Source organism: Sarcophilus harrisii, chromosome 2 (genome assembly GCF_902635505.1).
Source record: "Sarcophilus harrisii chromosome 2, mSarHar1.11, whole genome shotgun sequence".
NCBI lineage: Eukaryota > Metazoa > Chordata > Mammalia > Dasyuromorphia > Dasyuridae > Sarcophilus > Sarcophilus harrisii.
The window spans coordinates 180,053,212-180,073,904 of record NC_045427.1 but is presented as its reverse complement, the minus strand read 5'-3'; the positions used below and the strand labels follow the sequence as shown (position 1 = coordinate 180,073,904).

General features: G+C 32.3%; 1 long non-coding RNA gene across 1 annotated transcript; it reads left to right on the top strand.

The window, feature by feature from the left end:
* The first annotated feature begins 978 nt into the window (after positions 1-978).
* Positions 979-19,781, top strand: LOC116421107. The gene is made up of 3 exons (XR_004231424.1): positions 979-1,113; positions 7,344-7,409; positions 19,487-19,781. It is a non-coding gene; the product is annotated as an uncharacterized LOC116421107 (long non-coding RNA).
* Positions 19,782-20,693: the final 912 nt, after the last annotated feature.

The following is a 20,693-nucleotide window of genomic DNA, read 5'->3' as shown; positions in this document are numbered from 1 at the left end:
AAATGGCTCCTTTTGTGGAAGAAAAACATGGTAAAAACTAAGTTGCCCTAGGAAGGCCTGGAATTTTTTTTTTTGGAGGGGGAGTAATAATGATAATAATAACAGCACATTGTAATATGAATTACTAAGTACTTTATGTGAATTATTTCAGTTTTGATGCTGAGTGAAATGAGCAGGACCAGGAGATCATTATATACTTCAACAACAATACTAGATGATGACCAGTTCTGATGGATCAGGCCATCCTCAGCAACAAGATCAACCAAATCATTTCTAATGGAGCAGTAATGAACTGAACTAGCTATACCCAGAAAAAGAACTCTGGGAGATGACTAAAAACCATTACATTGAATTCCCAATCCCTATATTTATGCACACCTGCATTTTTGATTTCCTTCACAAGCTAATTGTACAATAATTCAGAGTCTGATTCTTTTTGCAGCAAAATAATGTTTTGGTCATGTATACTTATTGTGTATCTAAGTTATATTTTAATATATTTAACATCTACTGGTCATCCTGCCATTTAGGGGAGGGGGTGGGGGGGGTAGGAGGTGAAGGGTTGGAACAAGAGGTTTGGCAATTGTTGATGCTGTGGAGTTGCCCATGTATATATCCTGTAAATAAAAGGCTATTAAATGGAAAAAAAAGAATTATTTCAGTTTTATTCTTACAAAAATTCATTGAAGCAAATTATGCAACTATTACTGTCTTTTTTATATTGTGAACATAGTAATAATAGAAAGTACATTGTGTAGTGAAGAGAGATCTGAGTTCAGATCCTGACTCTAGTCACCTATTATCTATGTGACCATGGGCAAATTATCTAACCTGTCTGAGCCTTCATTTCTTTTTCTTAAAAGTGAGAATAATAATATCTAGAATAAAATTGCAGTAAAGATTAAATTAAATGAATTATATAAAGCATTATTCATTATGCAAGCTATCTTCTCTATTTCCCCCAAATTTTTACAGATGGGGAAACTGAAACTGTGAGAGGGACGTGCAAATGGTCCCACAATTGGCAAATATCCAAATCCAGATTAGAATCCCTGGTCCTTTGATTTGAATTCCACTGTTCAAATACACTATAATTTGAACCTCAGTGATTGTGTAAGTCTTAATGTCACTTTTTCTTCTTGTTGTTTTTATAAATATGCTTAATATATTGAAATAAGTATAGAAAGTAAACTAATACTTTTCCTTTTCAAAATGTTTTATGTATTCTTTTAGTTCTTATATCACAGTCCTTTTTTGCATAGACCACATCCCTGCACCAAAGGAATCATCCACTGTAACAAAGGAAAAGAATTAAGTAAAAATATCTTATATAGACTGTGTCTGACAGTATAAGCAAACTTCTTCCAAACTCCCTCAAGTTTCCAAGAAAAAAAAGTTCACATTTCTTCTCTTCCATTGAGTTCAGATCTATCATTGGCATTATATAGCATTTGGCTTTATTTTAAGTTTTCTTATATTATTTATATTAATTTAATTTATATTATTATAGTCATTGTGCATATTATTCTCCTGGTTTTACTTATTTTGTTCTATATCTATTCATATAAGTTTTCCTACATTTCTTTGAATTCCTCTTATTCATTTCTTACAGTATAATGAAAATCCATTATCTATATATCAAAATTTTTTAGACATTCTTCAGTCTATGAATACCTACTTTGTTTTCAGTTTTTTGTGGAGGCAAAATTAGAATACCATTGCTGTGAATATTTGGGGGCCTATTGGGCATTTCTTTTTTTTCTTAACACACATTGCTTTATGAATCATGTTAGGAGAGAAAAATCAGAAGAAAAGGGGAAAACCATGGGAGAGGGAAAAAATGAATATAGCATATGCTGATTTACATTCACTCTCCATAGTTCTTTTTCTGGATGCAGATGGCATTTTCTATCTAGTCTTTCTATCTAAAGGATTGTCTTGGGTCATTGAGCTACAGAGAAGAACCAAGGTTTTCATAGTTGATCATTGCACATTCTGGCTATTACTGTGAACAATGTAATCATGATTCTGCTTGTTTCACTCAGTATTAGTTCATGTAAATCTTCCCAGGCTTTTCTAAAATCAGCTAGTTCATCATTTTTTAATAAAACAATAATATTCCATTAGCTTCATATATCACAACTTATTCAGTCATTCCACAATTGATGGTCATTTGCTCATTTTCCAACTCTTTGCTATCATAAAAAGATCTGCTAAAAACATTTTTGCATATGTGGGTCCTTTTCCTCCCTCCTTTATGATTTTCTTAGGATACAGACCCAGTAGTAACACTGCTGGATCAAAGAATATGCACAGTTTTACAGTCCTTTGGGCAAAATTCCAAATTTATATTCAGACTAGTTGGATCATTTCACAACTCCATGAACAATGTATTAAGTATCCCAGTTTTCCCATATCCCCTCCAACATTTATCATTATATTTTCCTGTCATACTCACACTCCCATGTGTAGTGATATCTCAGGGTTTTTTAAATTTGTATTTCTCTAACACTAGCAATTTAAATAATTTTAATATGATTGTAGATGGCTTTAATTTTATTATAATTGTTCATATCCTTTGACTATCAATTGGGGAATGACTTGTATTTTATAAATTTGAAATAGTTCTTTATTTTAGAAATGAGACCTTAATCTGAAACACTGATTGTAGAGATGTTTTCCCAGCTTTGTACTTCCCTTTTAATCTTGTTTTTGTGGATTTTGTTTGTGCAAAATCTTTTTAATTTAATGTAATCAGTTTATCATTTTGCCTTTCATAATGTTCTCTACTTCTTCTTTGTTCATAAATTCCCCCTTTCTTCAAAGATCTGATAGGTAAATTATCCCTTGCTCTTCTAATCTGCTTATGATATCACCGTTTATGTGCAAATCATGTACCCATTTTGACCTTATTTTGGTATGGGGTGGGCATTTCTTTATATCTTTAGCATCTTTGGTATATATGTATATTAATAACTTCTGAGTTAAATGGTATGACATTTAATTGAAAATTATCTTCCAGAATGGTTGAAACAATTCTTAACTTCTTCAACAGCATATTGGTGTGCTTATCTTCCTGAAGTCTCTTCAACATTGATTCTTTCTGTCTTTTCTTATTTTTTTTTATAATTTGCCAATTGGTAAAATTTTGGTTGCTTTTATTTTCATTTCTTTGAACTATTTGGAGTGGTCTTTTATATTGTTATTGACAGTTTGAAGTTCTTGTAAGAATTGTTTGCTTATATAATTTAACTATCTACTGAGGAATGGCTCTTTGTCAAATATAATCATGCAAATTCCCTATATATCTTTGCTATTGGACATTTGTAAGACACATATTTTTCCAATTAATAGTTTATTTCCGTATTCTATTATCACTGAATTATTTGAGGAAAATCTTTTTTATTCCATATAAATAAAATTATCTTTTATGATCTTTCCAATCATTTATTTACCAAATAATTCTTTCTTTAGACATAATTATGGAAGATAGCTCTTTTCATCTTTCTCTCTTTTTTAATGATATGATCTTTTACATTTAGATTGTTTATATTACTTAGAACTTATGATGGTATATCATATAAGGTACTTTTCAAAACCTATTTTCTTCCAAAATGTTTTACAGTTTTTCTAACAGTTGATTGTCAAAAATGGAGGCTTCGCTTAATGATTCATTATGCTAATTGTTTTCCTATTCAAGAGATATGATTCTACCTCTTGAAATTACTATTACCACCTCCCCATTTTAAGACTAATATATTCTAACTTTGTAGTTATGTCTTCCCTCATACCACAGAGACTAGGATCATTCATAACATTGTCTAAAGTAGTCCTAGGAAGCATGATCCTTGGGTCTCCTAAAGTCCCCATTTACCTAAATTAAGCCTCCTATGAGGCTTCTATGTCTCCTATCACCACCACCATGAAAATGCTTGTCAATGGTATCACCTTGTTTCTTCTAGCTCAAAAAAAATTTTCCATTCCTAATGAACCCAGTTTACTTTTCTAATTCTTTCTTCTACAGATTTTTACACATACAGAAACTAACTATCTTTTTCTATTCAAATTAAGGTAAGGTGGGAGGAAATATATATATATATATATATATATATATATATATATATATATATATATATATATATATATCTTTCACTCACTTTACTTTCCCATTTACTGATGTCTCCCCTCTTCTTTCCACTCAAAAACCCACTGATTCACTTACAAGGAAATGTCTGTTTTGATCCAAGGAACAATTCCAAAGAAGAATGAGAGAATGAGAGATTAGAGTTGAAAAGAAGGAGGAAGATGGGCATGTTCCCCATAATAACAAAGGCCCATGTTTTCAATATAAACATTATCCTAGATTGCTAGATTACTGCAAACCTGGAATAACATTGCTACTAAAGAACTAAAGATGATCATCATACAGAAGGCCATGGAAAATTGCTTGCTGGGTAAACCCATGCGGAATTTTGAAGATCAGGAATTAAGGATATCATTAAGGAATTTTATGACAGGGAAAAGAGGATACTCTGGTTATGAGGCAAGAGTAAGGGATGCTAGTTAAATGGTAAGAGTGTGACACTATTACTTTTGCAAAACCAGGAGAAAGTGAGGAAAAACTGAGCTGCATTGTATAGATTCCTTGTGTCGAATTTTAAGATGGGTATAAAGAGAACTCTATAGAATAGATATGAATCTATGTCTCAAATTTGCATTTTTGGAGGCAACTCCCAGGTAAATTAAATCATAGATCCATTTGCTTATTTGTAAGATTTTATTTTGTTTGAAAAGTGTGTGTGTGTGTGTGTGTGCGTGTAGTCATTTCTAGTTCTTTTGTAGAAAATTATTCAAAAGTCTCTCTCTTGTTGAAGTTCTATATGTTTTCATTGATGATTGAACTCAATTTTGCCTTTTGGCTTATTATAATTTCCATTTTTTCAGATTTGCATAGATGCCAAAGAATCCTTTGGTTTGTTTGATTGGTTGGTTGAATTTATTTTATGATCAAAGTCTTTACCCTTACTTCTTGTAAAGTGAGTTGTTTTGCACTTGAATTTTAATGTTTAAACACTACATATCTTGGAATTTCAAGTTTTATTGTTATTTGTTTCTTTTTTTCCTCCAACAGGGATCTGAAAGTTCTATTAATCAGTATTTTGCCATTAAAAAAAACAATTTTATGCATTATGATTAACAATCACTTTATTATACTTCCTGGGACCTATACTCTTTAAAGTATCTATGTATGTTCCCTTTTCATTTGCTATGGCTTTCATGAAATGTATAGAAATAGAGTTGTTGGTTATTTATTTTTTCTTCTATTTCCTTTCACTTCACTTTTCAGTTCTAGAGCTGCCATATTTTTTCAGAGATTTACTTCTTTTGACAGACTTTCTCTCATATGGGGTAATGATCCTTCCTACCTTGTTCTTTTGTCTTTTTCTGTGTCAAGAGGTTTGCCTTTATGAATTAATTTATGCTATATTTTTAGAAGTTTCTTTGTACTTTTGAATCATTTTGCAATTTTTTGATGTTGTTCTGTAGTCTCCAGGAAATCTAGAGATTAGCCTCCAATTAATTTGGTGTTTATTTGTTCTCTTTTAACTTTAATACATGTTCTATGTGTTGTGGCCTTAATTAATTTTTTGAATTCTTGCTCATTTTTCCTTCTATTATTGTTAATAATAACTATTGGTTTGTCTTCTTGGGAATTTTCCTTTTATTTCCAATAGTTTTTCTAAAACTTTTCCCTTCTCTTTTTGGTTCCTCTGCTATATACATTTGGTCCACTTTTTCTTAGGCATAGAAATCCCTTTATTTCTCTGGTCAGTTCTTTAGAATCATGTCTTCACTCTCTCACTCTCCAAATGCACTTTCTTTCTAGCATGTACTTAGGAAAGAGCCATGTTTTCCACTTCTTATAAGCTGGTGAAGGGGGAAGAAAGACTGAACAAATCAATATTGTGAGGGGATGGTAAAAGCTGTCAAAGCCAGAGCATTAAACACAAGTCTGTTTGAGCTAGTTGTGACCAGTGCACAAGAACTCTGGGTTTGTTTAGCATTACCTAGTATATTTATAGTTTGCTTTTAAGCTATTTCTTCAGAAGACGTTATATTTTGTAAAGCTGTTTGTTTTGCTGGTTCAGATTTAATTCCTAGAGATTTGTTGTATTTCTTTTTGAGATTTTGATATTTGAGGTAAAAGAGTTTGCTGAAAACTACTCTATTCTCTTTCCCTTATAATGTCAGATAGTACAATTTAGAACCATTAGGCAAATAAGGGAAGAGAATAAGCATTTATAAAACACATATTATATATCTGGCATTGTGCTGTTCACTTTTGCAAATGTTATCTCATTTGACTCTTACAGAGTCATTCCTGTATCATAGTTTACAATGGTGGAAACAGTATTCAGCTACTAAGTGTCTGAGAAACAGATCTGAATTCAGCTCTTCCTAACTCCAGGATCACTGCTCCATCTCCTGTGGCATCAACGACCTCTTATGTACTTCAGAAATCACCATTCTGATATTTTCAACTGAACTTGAATCTTTCCCTCTTCAAATTTTGCTAGAAAATTTTGGATATCTCTTTCACACACAACTACCTTGCATTATTCTTATTTATATATATGATAAAAATTGTGCTATATTTTTCCAACTCTAGTGCTGATGAAAGTAAACTTCTTCAAGGAAAGAATTTTTATTTTTATTTTTCCCATTTCTTTGCAAACAATGGACAATAGTCAGTGTTGTAGAACATATCATATTTAGTCCAAACCTCTTATTTTTCTAGACTGTTTTTTCTTAGAGTACAGGAATCATATCATATCTAAACTTTTTAAGTCCCTCAGCATTTTGCTTAATGCTCTGGACACATGAGATTTTAATGAAATAGTTTTTTTTTTTTTACATATACATTCATATATATGTGAAATTTTTAAAACCTATTTCATGTATATATAAAAAGAAAAACCAAGAGAAGTAATTTGCTTAAGATCATAGAAACAGAGCTAACAATTTATATCCAGTTCTTCTGATTCCAAATCTAGTGCTATTTCTACTGCATCAAAGTGAAATGTGGATTCAATTTCTACTGATAAATTAAGATATTACCAAAATACATTGCAAGTCAATCAATAAATATTTATTAAGTACTTAATGTGTTCATATGCAATTCTACATTGTACTACCCATCTCTTTTTTTGAGGAAAAGATGATTATAAACCTTTATGTTATACAAATAGCTGTCACTATTATTAAATCAAAAGTTACCTCATCTTCTGTTTCATAATTAGTACCTATTTGTGACTGTTCTTATACTTTCTATTCCATCTAAGGTTGCCCTTAATATTTGGAATATGAAGAATATGAAACAACTTCATGATTAGTGTATCTGCATGGCTGTAAGTACAGATTGTTTGGGGGTAATCACAGTCTAGAGAGGAATGTTAGACAACCAGAGATGTTCACTGACTATTCCCTATGTATTTCCATATAAGGCAAAGAAAGCAGATTTGTTTGGCTGAGCCTCAAAGCAAAACTAGTGGAAGAAGAGGTAGGGTAACTGGAAGAAAAACTAGCTGCCCTCCAAGTCCCTTGCAACTCTATATATTATGATTTTTTTTTGAAATACTAATAATTAGGTGTGTCCCAAAAAAGACTGCCTTTAGAGAGAAAATCCCTGTTTCTGGAGGGTATTCAAATGAAGACAGGATATCCTACCTCATATCAAGTAAACAGTTCAGATTATGAAACTCATGAGGGGTAAGACATCTTAGAGACCTAATTATGTGTGTGTGTGTGTTATGAATAAATGAATGAGTAAAGAAATAAAGGGGGAAAGAAGCATTTGTTAGTACTTATAATACACCAGACACTGAACTAGTGTCAAGGTAGATAATAAAATGGACAGATTGGATAACTATATAGAAGGTGAAGTATGGTATACAGCCAGCTAGATATAGCAGACTATATGGATATACTGCTGGATTTATATTTACTCTCTCACCAATCAAGACATCTTAGCCTCAAGGTAGTAGTTTCAAGGTTAAGGGAATTATAGGGTGGTGCTCTTTCTATGGAGAAAGGCAAGATAGCAAACAGTAAGACTGGGGACAAGATGGCTAGGGTAGATAGCTGATTGAAATTACTATTTGTTTGGAAGAAATGCTAAATAAAATACTGAAGTGAAAAAGAATTGTGTGAAATTTGAAAAGACTAAAATCTGAATGCTTAAAACTCAGGCACTTTTCTTTTGCCTCCCAAGTTAGAAAATCTTAGAAGTCAGATAGACATTTTCTGCAAGCAAATTGTGTTCAAGAAAGGACTGTTTGTGATTTTCAATAAAACTTTGCCTCTGTTGATCATTAATTGCCACCATGAGCTTAGCTAAGTAAGCATGACAGCAGTACTGAAACTACTAGAGAGCAGAAAGCATTCAGTTTTAAGGCAGCATTTACTGAGACAACATCCAGAGCTCCAGGAAGACCACATTATCCTCTGGGCCTTAATATGCATATTTAATCGTTTGCAGTATTTCAAAGACCCTTGGAGCTCCACTCTCTTGTAAACAGAAGATTTCAAATGCATGCCTGGATAACCGTTCTTGTTTCAGAGTTTCTCAAAATAACAAGAACTGGATACAAAACAGCAGAGTGCTTGCTCTGACCCTGGCATTCGATGGCATTCCCATCACTGCTTATGATCTGACACAAATATGTTGAGTTTGGCAAGTGTTTTATACTGCCATTTATGGCCTGCCATGATTCTGGCCTACTCATTTTTAGTAGTACAAATTGAAAGGTCACAGTGTTCAAAATGAAATTCTAAGGGGAGGAAAATCCTATTTTTTAGGAATAAGTATTAGTAAGGATCAATAATTAAGATTATTTATCAATTAGTAGTAATCAATAAGCATTCAATCAATACAGAGGCAGGATGAAGTAGTGAATAGAGCATTGGACTTAGGAAGATCTGGTTAAAATTCGGCTATTCAGACTTGCTAGCTGCATGACCATGGACAAATCACTTAATGGGTTTGAGTTTTGAGAAGCTATCTAAGGTTTCCATGCTAAAGATGGATTCTGCCTTGATAGAAGCAATGAATTTAACTAGTAGCTAAACACAGTGACCTCAGTAAGCACAATTTGAGTAAGGCAGCTTATAACAGTTCATTTGGAATCAGATGACTTGTGTTCAAATCTAGTCATTTAACATCTGTGGCACTCTTGACAATACCTCTAAGACTCTCAGTTCCTTAGTCTCTTCAAATAAATAATGAAGGGGATAGTCTTGATCAGCTTTCAGGTCACCTCAAAATTTAAATTAGTGATCTAATAACATCTGTATCGTATGTTTCCATTCAGTTGAGAAAACTTCCTTTTTGGGGGGAGAAAAAGTATTTGCCTACCTAGAAAAATCACCCATCATTCTCAAAAAAGAAATTTTTATTTTATTTTTAAAAAGAAATCATGAAAGTAGTACAAAGATCATTGATCTGTGGGCTTGATTGAAACCCCAGCTTTGATCATTTAATACAAAGATTTCTTTATTTGGATATCTTCCTACATATAAAAGTCTCCCAAAATAGAACATGATTTTCTAGTATTACAGTTAATCTACAAGTTAGAAAGTCCTCAGATGATGATGATGATGATGATGGTAGCATTTATGTAGAACTTTAAGATTTGCAAAACTTTAGAAATGATATATCATTTGGTCCTCACAACCTCCCTCTGAGATAGGTGCTATTAAAAACTCTTTGACAAATGAGGAAACTTAAACTGAAAGAAAATAAATGATTCCTTCACCCATTCTCCAAAATCATTCTATATTTAATTTTGATCTTGTATATCATTTTTAGAGTTGTTGTTCAGTTATTTAAGTCATATTAGACTCTTTATGATCCCATTTGGAGTTTACTTGGCAAAGATACTAGAGTTTGCCATTTTCTTCTCCAGCTCATTTTTATAGATGAGGAAATTGAGGTAAAACAGTATTAGCTGACTTGCTCAAGATCACACTAGTAAGTATCTGAGGCTAGATTTAAACATAGGAAGACAGTCTTTCTGATTTCAGGCCTGATGCTCTATTCACTGTACCATCTAACTGTCCATTTCAGAGTTGTAATTATTATTAACATATATATATATATATATATATATATATATATATGAGAGAGATAGTATTATAAACTTGATAACAATGTCAATAAAACAAATTCAGGAATAATATTATATATACTGCTCTAAACCCCAAATAGTTAAAATTTGCTAAAAAGAAATATGTACATATACATGTATACTATATTTTATTATAATTACTATGTATAATGTCATTAAATATAGTACATGAGAGACTGAACTTATATTTTACATGGATATGTGTTTATATAACACCTATTTTGTTATTAGCATAGGGAGTTCTTGTAGAAATTCCTTCTACTAATATGACAACAATTCATTTATAACAATAAAGGCAGGAAATAATATTGATATAATGAATAATGATATAATAACAAATAAAATACTACTACTAGTAAAAATACCAATAATAATAAAAAGATGATATAGCAACTCATCCATAGCAATAAAAACAGGAAATAGATAAATAATAATTTAAGTCATGAATAAATGAAAAAGAAAAAACTGGACATATTTGTATGAATCTGGATAATCTATTAAACACAACATTCCTAAATAAGTTGTTCTAATATCAACAGGAGGCTTTATACCAGGGAAGTTCTTACACCATTGAAATCAGAGGTCTAGACTAAGAAAATTAATTATAGTATTTATAAACAAAGGAAGAATATGTGATGTGATATTAATAACCACCTCTTTTTTCTCTGTTCCAATTCCGTTTCTATCTGTAGATTTAATTGAAGTGTTGGCTTCATTTTTATTCTTTTAAAATGCCATCAAAGTTCATGTGCCCATTTTGGTCAAAATTGAGCTTTTCACTCTAGTTCATTTGACTATCTCTTTTATTCTTCACATATATGAACAATAGACTTTTAAAAGTTCTGAACTAAGCCTCAGAGGAACCAGCTTATCCCATTTCCACCAATACTGGCCAGATACATAATCTATAACTGACCACGTTTCTCTGAATGTCAGTTTTCCCTCTATGAAATAAAAGTGTTTAAAATTATCTCCAGAGTCACTTTCAGCTCTAGAATTCAAATTTTCTGTGATTTCTAAAATATAAAAAAGATTTGAGCTCTGAATCTATTCTGGAAAACAATTTGGAAGTATGTGAACAAAGTTATTAAACATTCTTTTTGCTCATCAACATTGATCAAAGAAAAAGGACTCATATGTACAATATGTATAGATACTCTTTTTGTATGATCAAAGAACTAATTGTGCATATACTTATGGGGGAAAGGCTACACAGATAATGGCATATGAATGTAGGAGGATACTATTATACGATAAGTAATGATGAAAGGGATAGTTTCAGAGAAACTTGGGAACACTTGTGTGAACTGTTTCAGAGTGAAGCAAGCAGAATAAGGAGAACTATATAATAACCAAAGCAATAAATAATGAAATATTTATTTTAATAGGATGAAATATTCCATTAATTTCCCATAATATTCCCCCTGATACTTTTCTTTGGAACATCAAATAGTTAAGGAGAAACCCAGAGAATGGTGGTATACAAGCAACATCAGGAATCCAGAGACTCCTCTGAAAAAATTAATTTCAAAAGTGTTAAGAACTCAAATCAATGCAATGACTAGCCATGTTTTCACAGGAACTATAATAAACTTGCTATTCACTTCCTGATAAAAGGGGTGATGGAGTCAGAATACAGAATGAGACATTTTTTTAAATTTGACAACTCGAATATGCATATTTGTTATGAAAGTTTGGTTTTTATTTTTATTTCTTTTGTTTGTTTTCATTAATAGAAAGAAATGATTTTTTAAAAAATTAAAACATTTAATTTTAAAAAGAAGCTCAAGAAAATATTTTGTTCTTAGCTTTTATGCACATTATCTTATGAATTTCATTTTGCCTTAGTCCTCCTATACTGTCATTTTTTTCTTTCTATTCCTGATTTACAGATAAGAAGACATCTTTATTATTACACTTATATTTAAAACCAATAGTTATAGTAAAGAAAGATTTTGCATTTTCAAATTAGAGGATCACTCTTGGTTACTCTGGGAGACTGGTGCATTCTATTTTCATGTCCTGTAGATTCTACAAAATCTTGCATCTAATGATAGGAAATGTAGACTATTACAAAATTAATTCTTATTACATTATTCAAACCACCAAACCTTTTTGTTTCAATAATTCTGCAGTCCAGAGAACCTTCTTGCAATGGTTATCTAATAACACAAATACATAGAATTTTAAAACCCATTTCTCAGAAAAAATAATGTCAAATAATGAAGGTGATATAATCTATTATGTCAATCTTGATAAACTCTAATGTGACTCTTAAAAGGTATAAAATTTCTAAAACACTTATTTAAATCTAAAAACTATTCCACTGGTCATTGCTTTATGTGACCAAAGCCAAAGAAAAGCATCTTTTAAAATATTTTTGAGAAACTGTTTTCTTTTCTCTTAAAAAAATCTTTCCAAAACTTAGTTGGAACTTGTGCCCCAAATATAATTTGTTCACAAAATGATTGGCATATGATTACCTCAGTTACATTTGACATATATACCATATTTTGAAAATACAAAAATAAAATCTCTCTCTACTTAGACTACTTATAAATAAGCTTAAAAAACAAACTCTGTAATTGCTATTGAATGTTTGGCAGGCATCCACATTCTGAAAAAATAACAACAAAAATCCTCTCTTTAATTTTTCCCTGGTGCCCACTTCCAACAATTTATGCCTATGGTTTATAAAATGTTCTTGCTTAGAGCCTCTGGATTCCTGATGTTGCTTGTATACCACCATTCTCTGAGTTTCTTCTTAACTATTTGATGTTCCAAAGAAAAGTATCAGGGGGAATATTATGGGAAATTAATGGAATATTTCATCCTATTAAAATCAATATTTCATTATTTATTGTATCTTAACCATGAGGATTGGACTATACTAGAAAGTAAAGTGAATTTGACTTTGTAAATATGAAGCATTATGTGAAAGTGAACTATCATTATGAGCCTACTTTAATCCATGGACATGTGGAAGCCATTCACCATATAGGACCTCACACCTTTCACAAAGATATATGGATCCTTATTCATTCTCTGAGGTCATTTATTCACTCCAACTTGCCTTTACCCTGGCTCCCAATTTCCCAGAAGTTACATTCAAATTATTTCAGGGCTTAGAGGCACATCTGTTTATGAGAATATACTTCCCTAGTCACCACTATAGCTCTTGAGCTCCTATGAGTGTGTTCATTTATACAATCAGGAACTGATAATGATAATACTTTACTTTGCAATTGTTGAAAGAAAAACTCACATCAGAGATAATCACATATTATAGAAAGTGCAGAAATAATAAATACATTCTAATCCAAAAAAATCTAGGTCATGCTGGCTCACTAATGTGTTGGGAAAAGAAGGAAGGCACATATTTATAGGAAACTGAAAGTAAAGGACATGATAAGGGAAAATTCATGTGTTCAAAGTAATTCTTACTTCAAGGCTACATGTTTTGATGCCATTTTTCCCATTCAGGAATATCTTCATCATACACTGTTGCTTCTCTATTAACTGTTTATTTGCTGACCCTTGTCATTCTTCAGTTGGACACATCCTTTTCTATTCTTAAAACAATGACACATTTATAAATTCTTTCAACTTAGAATTGTCCTAAAAAGGATATTGGAAAAATGTCACACTATAAAATTGCCTAGTGATTTCTCTTTTTTCCCTTTTTTTCTTATTTGTTAGTTGTTTTTTTATGAGAACTACAAAACTTATCATCTTGGCTCTCTTTGGATAATACAGAGCACTTCATTCACCATGATGACATATTGTCAAGTCAGTTCATAACAAATATTACAACAGAATAGCTCAGGTTGATTTTTTGACCAAGGAAAAGAAACCTGGGAGGAAGTGAAATAGGGAAAGAGAAGGGTACAGGCATTTATTAAATAATAATATATTCTGGGTAATGTGCTTTACCTATAGGGTCTCATTTGATTCTTAGAACTCTATAAATGCTATATAATTTTAAAATATTATTATTATTATCATTTTAGGGTTGAAGAAATTTAGGGGAATAGAAAGTAAATGACTTGCTCAGGGTTAAACAGCTAGTAAGTGCCTAAGGTCAATAATTCAGATCTTGACTGCAGGCCCATCATTCTATCCAGTTTACCATTTCACTGCCTAGAGAACTCTCCATTCACCAAGAGTTGGCATCATTCAATTATATTTCTGCCCATATATACAATAGAGTAGCTAGAAAACCAATATTTTACTTTCTGCCTTTTTTGCTATCAAGGTGTATGTCTGTGTTTTGGCAAAAGATGAATGAGGAGGGAGGAAGATAGCAAAGAACAACAAACCCTTCAGAAAGGTTTCATCTCTTTTTAAGCCCTGTCACCAAAGAGCTATGAATTGAATTTCTTTTTCAAAGAGCTTTATTTTTTATTCAGTGAAACAGGAACTAGCAGCCAGAATTTTCTTGTTATGATTGTTGCTTTTTAACCCTCTGTTAAACTTTCCTCTCCCTCCAGGTTTTTCAGTCTCTTTATTAAACTCATACTTCCAATGGCTTAAATTAGAAATTCCTGATTTTCACTTTTCATTTATACAATAACAGCTCACTAAATTCCCCCTATAAAATTCTCATTAACCTCTAAACAGTTTTTTTTTTCATTTTTTTTAAAGTCTAAAATAGATACAAGCAAATAAAGGACTATAATGTCTTATAGCACCAACTAGTAAACTCTTCTCAAAATAGGTCTCTAGTATATTTTGTGTCCTTGAAATTGTTACTTTATACTCATATTACTATTTTAAATGAAGTTTTCTACTAGTTTAAAACAAATTATTGTCACATATACCTTAAAGATTACTTGTTTTTGCATTTATATTAATGCTATTTTCTGTCCCAAACTACTCAAGCTTCACCTAAAAACTGTTTACTCATACATTTTAGCACTTTTTATTAAATCAAAGTTGTTTTATTATTTCATGCATCAAAATGTTCTTCAACAAAAGAAGTACCATATTAATCCTTTAACATTTGATCTTTTTTCATATATAAAATTCATTTTATTTTCCCATTCATAATCCAAAACTATTTAGTCTCATTCTAGAACTTTTCTCAACACATGGAACATCCCACTATTCCAGTAACCTTCTCGATTTGGAATATTCCTTTCTAATATGTTTTATCAGGTTGGCCTTTCTTCCTTTCCTAATCCTTTTACTGGCTTTTCAACTTCTAAAACATGTCTTCTATTAGAATATAAGCTTTTGGAAGCCATAACAACAATTATCACACTTTCTGGCAACACTTAATAAATAATTGTTTCCTTTCTTCCTTCATTCCTTCCTACCTTGCATCTTCCCTTCCTTCTTTCTTATCCCAAATTGATTCATTAAAAGAATCATTTTTTTAAAAAATCAACTATATATTATAGTAGAATCATAGAATTAGTTTTAAAATATTTATAAGCTATTTAGTTCAATTCCTTAATTTTACAGATGAGAACATTGAGATTCATAGAACTTGTTCATAGTCATACAGCTAACAAATATCAGAGTTGAAACTTGAACCCAAGTCTTACTGACTCCCAACTCCAGTATTCTATATTCATTTGTTATTTAATGGAATTTTGTCTTTACCTTCAAGCAGAGGAAGGCCTCAACCAATAAAGAAACAACTGAAACATCAAATAACTTTCCAGCTGGTCCTAGCATTTTTGGAGATTGTCCAAAGTACTATTTCTGCTCATGTTATATATCCAGAAATTCAAACATTTGTCTTGTTTGATTTTTCTTCATTTGGGTACAACATAAATATAAAGTCATATTCTCGGTTATAAAAAAAATCAATAGGAAAAGTATGGAATGAGGGACAGATGGCTTGACATAAAAAGATTCCAAAGATTTTGGAGGATGAAAGACTCAATTTTGGTCAATAATATAGCAAAGAAAAATGACATTGTACTACACTAAAATGTCCAGAACAATGATGATATAGGACTGTATCCTCCTTTGGTCAGATCACATCTGCCATATTGTAGTGACTTTTAAGTTACCACTTGCTCACTCATTAGGAAAGTCACTCACAAAGTAATGTAATTCTTGAAAAGATGGAACACTACAAGGAGAGGACTGGAGACCATGGTGCATGATTGTAACAACTGGAGATGCTCAGCACGGGAAAACTATGTCTCAAAGGAGATTTCTGCTCTCCATTCATCTGGCAGGATAAGATACCAGTCATTAAGGTCCTTTCTCAAACTAAACTGCCAAGAATGTCAATTCCATGGATTCCAAATGTATGCTTACCAAAAATATTATTTTATGGAGAACTCACACAAGGCAGGTGCTCACAGTGTGGTAAGAAAAAGTGATACAAGGACACTCTCAAGATCTCTCTTAAGAATTTTAGAAATGATTATATAATACTGGAGACAATAGCATAGGACTACCCAACATGACATGCCCTCATCAGAAAAGGTATTCTATGAGCAAAGCAGAATCGAATTCGTTTAGAAGAAATGCAAGATGTGCAAAGTTAGAGAAACCAACCCACATATTCATAGGAACTATTTGTGTCCAACTTGTGACCGAGTGTTAAGGATCACATATAGGTGAAGGGGCAGGTCAATTCTCCGAGAGCCTCCACAGCTGTTAATCATAAACTTGAAGGAGTTGCAAAGCAGCCTTTACTGACACAGGTGTTCCTTGTAGATTGGGAATGAAAAAAAAAAATGGAGGCAAGAAGGGAAGAGGAGGGAAGTCAGACAACACAACTGCCTCTTAGTCTCCTTGTATCATCATCATCCTCTCACATGAAGAGAGAGATCCATTCTACAGATCTGAGTTAGACCTCCAGCAGCCACTGACAGGTGGCTCCTGTATCATAACAGCAGAGCTTTTATTGATCTGATTCGCCACAGTCAGACACATTGTAACTTGACTTTAACATAGTGATGTCATTTTGGTGGTTCTTTGAGAACAAACAACCACCACCATCTGGTAAACTGTCAATATTAGATTTATCTGTTTGTCCCAGAGGTCAGAAATAGGATCAAAAAGTAGTTATAACGGCATGGCAAATTTAGGTTCAGTGTAAGGAAAAAATATCCCAAGAATTGGTGCTATTCGAAGTACAGGGTGTCCCAAATGGCTCTTTAAACTGCCCTGAGACTTTTGGAACATCTTTTAAGTAAATGGTAGGTAACCATGTGTCAAGGATGTTATAAAGGAATATGATCAGATAGAGACTTGATAAGATGACTTCTGGGAGTTTGGTTTTTCAGCTCTAAGGTTCTGTGAAAATTAGCCTGGGCTCTGTGGAGAAAATCATTATTGTATAACTAAATTCAATTATTTGATTTGTGAGCAGACACAACTTATGTAGGTTGAGGGTTTTTTTTTTCCAGTCTTAATTAAAGAGGGTGATAATGCTGACTTTTCTATATAAGGAAATGTCTTCAAAAATTGCTTTCCATTATACAGTTATTTAATGTACATGAAGAATTTCATCATTACTTCTGGTTCACTTTCCTGGAGACTTACATATTGAAAATATAATATAGAAATAGGAGATAGTAAGTGTTTTAAAATGGCAAAATATTTGGTGATTTTCTTTAAAAACAGCTTTTATTACATAATTATGTTTACATTACCATAAATATCTGTATTTTCAAAATGTTTTTATGCCCAAATATTATTTTTCAGACACTCATAACCATATAATCAAATTCTATAAGTATTATTTAGGTTTCTTCTGTACAATAAAAAGTTCATGTCATCAAATTTAAGATTTATCAATCTAAAGTTAGGAAAAAACCTCAAAGATCCTGAATATCATGTTACAGAAGGGGAAACCGAGATGCAGGAAAAAAGAGTGACCTACCAAAAGTCCAAGACAGCTTTCACATAGCAGAGAAAGGATTCAAACCCAGATCTTTGATGACAAACTCAAAGTTCTTTCTTCTATATCAAACAAGATAATATTTGTAAAGCAGTTAGCATAGTGCCTGGAATATCATAGGTGCCTAATAAGCACTTATTCCTATACACACACACACTCCCAACTGATTTCTTTATTCATTTAAAAAGTCATCAATAGTTAATAACTCCAAAGTGGGGATTCTGAGACACGGGTTTCAGTGGTGGCTTTGCCCAGGACAAGCTCCTTGGGAGTCACTTTCATCTATAAAGTAAGGGGAGCAGATGTTTTTGAATATCCCTGCTAAGTGATAGTTCTAAAAGAAGTAGGAAGACCTTTCTCATTCTCTTTCCTAAATGGAATTTTTTAAATGCAAAAAGCATGGGTTTTGTTTTTAGTTAATGTCTACTTTCTATTTTACATTCTTTCTGCTCTTTTTTCCTTTTCTTTTCCTATGAGGTTTATGTCTAACAGCAGTGTCAAAGTATATAATATAGACACTCTACTTAAAGGATATACCAGAAAATAAAATTATTTACCTGTTACCTTGTTATAAAATAAATTTGATGTTAATTTTAAAAAATACTTTAAAAGCAAAATATATTTATGAGACAGTTTTTTTTTGCCTTTTTTGAGAGGCAATTGGGGTTAAGTGACTTGCCCAGAGTCACACAGTTAATAAGTGATAAATGTTAAGTGTCTGAGGCCATATTGAACTTGGATCCTCCTGATTACAGGATCCAGTGCTCAATCCACTGTGCCACCTGACTGGCCCCTATTTATGGAATTTTGAACTGTTTCTTCAGTGAATATTACTGGAACTTCACCTTTAAAATAAAAACTACCCTTTTGAATACAGCTTCTTCTTAAAGGACCCCATAACAAAGAGAGAAGTTCCAATACAATTGTTTTACTGTGCTTCTGTTTCCAAAAAATTAGAGATTTAAGAATATTCTTCCAAGTGCTTGTCTTTGTTCCATATTGGCCTCTATCACTACATATTAAAGTGACTTCAGAAGGCATTTAATTCATTTCAGCAAGTAATTATTAAGCATCTTATATGTGAAAGGTATTGGTTAACAAACTCAAAAGAGAAACAGTTATCCATTCTATTTGCGGGTACAATAGCATAAGTAAGTAAAAATAAGATGATTTGAAGAAGTCGAGAACACAAGAGTGGAATCAAAAAAAGAATTGACACTAACAATATTCCGCAAACTATTGACCTTATTCAGCCGTTTATGTGTACAACTTATATTTTTGTTCACATATGCATACCACTGCCTACTAGGCATTGTGCTAAGTGATTGTTGTTCATCCCTCATCTTGGCAGAGTACCAGTGACATCAGTGGATGATGTCTTGACTTGCCCATGGATTGAATTTGTCATCAGTCTCACTCTTTCTTCCAGATTCACCCAACTCCGGTGGCAAGACCAAAGGATGACTGGCAACAGCTCAGGATGCTTTAGATGAAATTATTGTCTTCAATGTCTAACCAAGCTTTAAATACTCCACATTATGATATATGCTAAGAATATAAAATAGGTATGGACCACCATCCATGACTAATTATATTGCCTCTTTATAAAATTTAACTTGGCATTTAAATCCTTTAAGAATCTTTCTGTAGCCTCTACTTCCAAGTTTATATATGTCATTTCCCGTCATCAACCTTACTTCCAATAAAATTTGCCTTAGTGCATCCCAAGAAAGAATGGCCATTTTCCTTTAGTCAAATGCTTAGTTTCTTTCAACCTCCTATAGCTTTTTCTTTTCAGCACAGCTATTTTTTCTTTTTTCCTCCTAAACTATTTTGCTGTTTACCTGAAAAGACTTGTATAAACTGATGCAAAGTGTTGTGTTCTGCTTTCTAGAGCCCCCAAGTTGGGGTGACAAAATGTACTGTTGTTTTCTAGAGTCCCCACACTGGGGTGATTAAGATATCTGCTTTCTAGTGGAGAAGTAATGAGGCAGGACTCCCAAGGATGGTGGAAAAATGGAGTCCGTTTATTTCAAGGACTTTCCCCTTTTAATAATGTAACAAAAACAATACTGCTCACGTAGGAACACATAAACAACTTGCTATTGTATGTAGTTTGCCACCTGGTATCACTCTTCTACCTGCTATCATTCTGCCTCAATCTCAACACAGGTTGTCACCACCCCCTGACTTCTCAGGAAGACTAAGAGCCCTTAGGAGAGATGGAGAGCCGAACCAGACATTGTTAGCAGGTTCCCTCTGGGCTGAAGGGTCTTATACCTTACCCAGAGTTCCCCCACTGACTGTGACCCTCAACACAAAGTGAAATGAACATAATGAGGAAAACAATTTATACAGTACCAATGATGTTGTAAAGATAAGTAACTTTTCAATACTTAGGAACTCTCATCAATATAGTGACCAGTCATATCCAAAGGGCTCATGATAAACATGAAGGAATTTTCATTCTGAATTACTAATGATGATATCATAGGTTCAGAACAGGAACAGAAGTACAGAAACACAGATTAATTTAGAATAGCAAATAAATATAATTTAAAAGGCACTGACAATATCTTAGAATTTTATCTGACAATTAACAGTGAGTTCATATTTTTAATGCATTTCTAGTAATG